This window comes from Propithecus coquereli, unplaced genomic scaffold (genome assembly GCF_000956105.1).
Source record: "Propithecus coquereli isolate 6110/MARCELLA unplaced genomic scaffold, Pcoq_1.0 Scaffold319, whole genome shotgun sequence".
NCBI lineage: Eukaryota > Metazoa > Chordata > Mammalia > Primates > Indriidae > Propithecus > Propithecus coquereli.
Window position 1 is genome coordinate 1,436,376 of NW_012148830.1, and position 6,283 is coordinate 1,442,658.

Consider the following 6,283-nt stretch of genomic DNA (forward strand, 5'->3'; position numbering starts at 1 on the left):
ATGTGTTTTCTCACTTAAAAGTGATACTTATTTGCTTACCTTTCAAAAATTGCTATATTTTAAGCATCAACATTGTAGGATACATTATTGGTAGTTGTTCAGGATGCAGAATTTTTTTTAAAAAATCCCTAAAAATCATGCTGACAGGGCATAATACAGTGAATCAGTTCTCTAGGGATGCAGGATTAAAAATAATAAAGTTTTCCATTCTTAAAAAGGACTTTCTTGAATCTCCTTGTTAATGGAACAGAATACATGGTGAGTGGAAACACAAAGAATTTTGGATCAGGAAGACCTCTGAAATTTGAACTCTTTCAACTGTTAGCTACATCACCTATGACTAATTACTCAACCTGTCTGAACCGTGTATCCAGTGTTTTCTTCTGCAAATGGGGACATAATACCTTCCAAAGTCTGCTAAGATGTCAATGAAATTATCCATCACAATATGTAATAAGATCTGACATATATTTAATATTTACTCTAGCCCAGACATCGTGCTAAGCACATCAGATACATAATATCATTAAATCTTCTCAGCAACCGTAGTAAGTAGGTGGTATTGTAATCTCAGCTTTACAGAGAAAGAAACAGAAAACAAAATAGACCAATCTCAAGCTCAGAAATTGGAGCAGCAATTAGAAACCTCCCAAACGGAAAAGTCCCAGGCCAGATGGCTACACTTCAGAGTTTTACCAAACATACAAAGAAGAACTCATACCTATACTACAGAAATTATTCCACAACATTGAGAAAGATGGTACCCTTCCTAACTTATTCTGTGAAGCCAATATCAACTTGATATCAAAGTCAGGAAAGGACACAACAAAAAAAAGAAAACTACAGACCAATATCCCTCATAAATATAGATGTAAAAATCTTCAAGAAAATTTTAGCAAATCGAATTCAGCACCATATCAAAAAAATAATTCATCATTACCAGGTGGGCTTTATTCCAGGGATGCAAGGCTAGTTCAACATACACAAATCTATAAATGCAATTCGCCTCATAAATAAAAGCAAGAACAAAGGTCACATGGTTCTCTTAATAGATGTAGAAAAAGCATTTGACAAAGTCCAGCGCGCCTTTATGATAAAAACTCTTAAAAAAATAGGCATAGATGGGCCATACCTTAAAATTAGCAAACACATTTCATGTAACCAAAATATTTGTACCCCCATTATATCCTGAATTAAAAAAAAATACACAGGGAGCATTGTAGAGGGGAAGGGCATGCCTCTAACCCTTGCTTGGGTGAGGCAAAGACATAAAATGTAACCATAATGTTTGTACCCTCATAATACCCTGGAATAAAAAAAAAGAAAGAAAGAAAAAAACAAAACCTTGGCAAGTTTCAAGTTCAGGCCTGTCTTACCACAAATTCCTCATTCTTCCATCCATACTGTTTCTGTGTTATTTATTATCATAAAAGAGAAAAAGGAAACGATACTTATCCTGGGGGGTATTAATCTTTCTACCTATTTAAGAGATATTAAGTGGCTAATCATTGACTAGATGGAATATTTGAGACATAACTAGAGTAAGCAGCTTTTGATCTTATCCGTACATGGTGAATTTTGTTTGTTCTTCCAAATTCATATTGAATTTCTCTATCTGAATTTATACAGATAGAAGGATGCTGTGGAAAATATGTGGGTTTTCATTTAGATAGACTTGAATTCCAGCACAACCATTTACTTGTGATACTGTATTAGGCAGGTGACACATACATCCTACTGTTTTGATTCCCGATTTTAAAAGTGGGCATAATAATATCACCTACTTCTTTGCATTACTGTAAGGATTCGAATAGTAATTTGTTGGCATTCAATACATGTGAATGTTTCATTGTTTTGTTTTTCTTAGATATTGTAGTCATATATTTACTTTGTGATTCTTCCATTAATTTCTTACCCAGTACTAATTTTAGTTTCCAGTTAATCTTAACAAATATCAGAATTGAGAAGAGATTGAGAAATCTCGTGTGATGTAAAATATTAGAGGGATATCAGTGTACACTGCGCATCTAACATTAGTGAACTGTGTAGAAAAGTCTCTAAAAATTATTCTCTACTTTTAATGGTTAGTACCTTTAGGAAATACAATAAAACTATGACATTGACAAATTAACTAATTAATTAATTAATATTGTGGTAAGAACATGTAACATGAGATCTATCCTCTTGATAATTTTTAAGTGCACAAAACAGTATCATGAACTACAAACACAATGCTGCTCAGTGGATATCTAGCAGTTAATCATCTTGTTTAACTGAAACTCTATACACACTGAACAGCAACTTCCCATTTTCCCCTTTCCCCGCAACCCCTTGCAACCACCATTCTACTCTCTGCTTCTGTGAGTCTAACTATTTTAGATGCCTCATGTAAATGGAGTCATGATGTATTTGTCCTTCTGTGACTACCTTATTTCACTTAGCATAAGATCCTCCAAGTTCATCCATGTTTCCGTGTATGGAAAAATTTCTTTCTTTGTCAAGATAAACAATATTTAATTCTTTGTTCATTCATCTGGTGATGGACATGTACTTTGTTTCCATATCTTTGCTGTTGTGAATAATACTGCAATGAATACTGGAGTGCGTATATCTCTTCAAGATCCTAATTTCAATTATTTTGATGTATTCTCTGAAGTGGGATTGTTGGGTAATTACGTTTTTATTTGTGAAAGCACATCTGTATTGTTTTTCATAGCAGCTGCACCATTTTATATTCCCACCAAAAGTGTACAAGGGTTCTAATTTTTCCACATCCTTGTCAATGCTTGTGATCATTTGTAAAACAGTGTGGTCTTGGCACAAAACAGACATACCAATGAATGGAATGGAATAGAGAGCCTAGAAATAAACTCCCATATATTGAGTCAACTTATCTTTGACAAGGGTGTCAGAAGTGCACAATGGGGAAAAATATTCTCTTCAAAAATATGTAACTTATCATCTGTACCCTCATAATATGCTGAAATAAAAAAAAATGGTGTTGGGAAAAGCGTATGTCCACATGTAAAAGAATGAAATTAAACACTTTTTAAATACCACATACCACACACAAAAATCAACTCAAAATACCAAGACTTAAATATAAGACCCAACAGTATAAAACGCCTAGAAGAAAACATAGAATAAAAAAGCTTAACGGCATTGGTCTTGGCAATGATTCATTGGATATGGCACCAAAACCACAAGCAGTGAAATCAAAATAGAGAAACGGAACTATATCAAACCTAAAACTTTCCTTACAACAAAGGAAACAGCATAAAACGGCAGCCTATAGAATGGGAGAAAATATTTGTAAACCATGTATCTAAGGAGTTAACATCCAAAGTATATAAGGAAGTTCTACAAGTCAATAGTAAAGAAATAAATAACCCAATTTAAAAAATGGCTATACAACTTGAAAAGACATTTCCCCTAAAAAGACATATGAATGTCCCACAGATATATGAGAAGCTGTTCAACATCACTAATTATCAGGGAAATGCAAATCGAAACCACAATTAGATGACATCTTGTACCCATAAGAACAAATTTATTCTTTAGTTTATCTATTTAACTCAGCTGTATTCTTTAAAATGTTATCTTAATATTAAACAATGAAATAAACAAACACATTGTTCATGGTTCAATTCTCCTCTTCCAGTTTCATGGATTGGTTCTTAAGCCAGCAGCAAGTGCTCATAACAATTTCTAGCTGGCACCCTACAAAATGGACAAGAGTTGGAGTTATGTTAATAACCAAAGCTGCAACGCCTTCTTTCCTGGGGCAGAGTGTCTGGATCGGCCTTTCACTCTATGTAAATCTGTTATTGATTCACCACGAAACAGGCGAGCTTAGTGTTTTCTGATTCATTGGAAATACCTAAGAGTTTCCCTAGGAAATCTGGTCACACAGTAGAGATCTCCTTTTCTTGTCTTTTGATCTGTGGAATAATTTTTTTAAGTGGATGGCAAATAATAAAAAAGATTAGGATACGATTCAATAATGGTGGGGATATCAACTAACAGATAAAGATTTCAGAAAACAAGATGAACAAGGAAAGAGAACGTTAAGCCAGAAAAATAAATGACCTGGTAATATTCACTGTCCTCTGTAGGGTAGAGGTAGCAGTGGAAAGATTTGAGTTAGGGATGTGCTTTTTGAGTAAGTCACTAGTGGATTTTGGCAAATATCTTAAAGTTTCAAGATCACAGAATATTCATTCTTACTGTGTCTATCAGGAAACCGAGCCTCAAGAATATCAGAGAGGAATAAACGCAGGGATTACCACTCCTAATTAAGCAATAAAATGCCACCGATTATGAGAGATTCTTTCTTTTAATGATGTTCGCATTGTCTTTCTCTGGCTTTTCAATGCCCTGTTACTGCTTTGTCTCCTTTTATGATATCATTTATTTTCCAGACATGTGAGTAAAAGCTGGAATTCGGTGCTGGAGAGACATAGTTTATAGTTTTTATTTTTTATTATTTATTGCTTGTAAGAGTTTGAAAACTTAACTTTATCCTGTGAACTATTGTTTAATTTTATTCGAAGTGGTGATAATAGCTACCTCACAAGTTTGAATGCATCACGGTCAATACTGTAGGCAATCACATATATCACAATTTCTGGTGCAGTAGAGCCACAGCACTAATTTCCCCTCTCTGTTCTTTTCTGTGTTGCAGTCTCCTGCAATTTGAAACTAAACTTATCACATGCCATCAGTTAATCACTTTTAGAGAGAATTTTCTAATGATTCTTAAGTAGTTGTATACTATTTTGAAAAGAGCACTAAAACTTAGTGAACCATCATAATCAACATCATTAACATTATTATTAACAATTTTTATTAAATTAAGTGTCAAATTTTTTTTAGGGGCATTATGTCATTTTATTGTTTCACCATTCATTCCAGTGTGTATTCTTACCCTAGATGTAGAGGTCACATGAAAATGAAGAGCAACTTAATCTAAGGCATAAGACTTGTAACTGATAGAGATAAGGGTTAAATCCAAGTTGATCTCACTCTAAAATCTGTTTTAACCACTAATGTTTAAAAATATAATAATGATTATACTGTACCTCACAAGGGTGCTGTGAGGATTCTTAATGTTTAAAGTTGGTTCTTTCACTTAATAACTTGGGTTATTGAGTAAGAATTTAATCTTGTGTTTCAGACTCCCGTTTATAAATTCTGGATGGTTTTACTTTTGCATACTAGGTTATGAAATCATTGTGAAGATGAAAGTTATCATATATATTAAAGCCTTTTGGAATTTTAATAACTATCAAAGCAAGCTACTTTCACTCCTGATTGATGGCTCTGAATCATCACCAAGTATGCTTAGGAAATTTTACTGTTTGCTGCTGAAATACCACTCTAGTGGTAGTGGATGATAGGAAGAGAGTTAAAAGAAAATGAAAAGCCCATTTCACTGAACCATAACCCCAGTTTTGATTGATGATATTTCTGACAGATCTTGAAGAGTACAGCAGAGAAAATTTATCTAACATTACACTACTTTCCTCCAAGACAAACTAGGTACATTTACAGAGATTAGGATATAATTAAATGGAAATAGTAGTTACCCTGAGAACTGTACCATCAAAGCTTGGGTAGCCTGGCCACAATGCTTTCTGACTGTTATTTCCTATGAGAATTAAATGCATGAAAAATTAGTAGAATTCAGGGACATGAAATATAATTCATGTTTGTCTCTACTATAATCGTCTCTTTACTGTAATCATCCCTTTAGGGACCACTGTTCATATATATGGGTCTTCTTTTTTCATTGCTGATTATTGTGGAGTGTTTTTTTTAATGCTAAAGCATTAGTTTGATAACAGGATAGCAGAACCCTGGTTTTTTCCCCCACAGACTATATCAATGTTATTTCGAACACTGCAAAATACGGCTAAAAACTTTTCTTCGATTTTTACGAAAAAAAAAATTCTTTCTCTTTTTATGAAAATATAAGAGCTGCTAATTCTACAAGGAGGGGAAAGAAAATTTCCCCATAAATCTTGTTTTGCAGAGTTCAGAGCTTGATGTGTTTTATTTCTAAGTAGCATAATCATTTGTGTATTAACTCTCTTTGTAATTGGAATTCTTGTGATATTTTCTGGATCAATAAATTCTTGGTATTACTTTTTATTTCATTCTATCTCATGAGCTAATAAGATTAGTATGAAAGAATGATAATGTTGTTTATTAGTCCTCTGCAGTTTACAATTAACTTTCAGATACAATCGGAATCCTCAGAGCACAATTGTGAAATGTAATA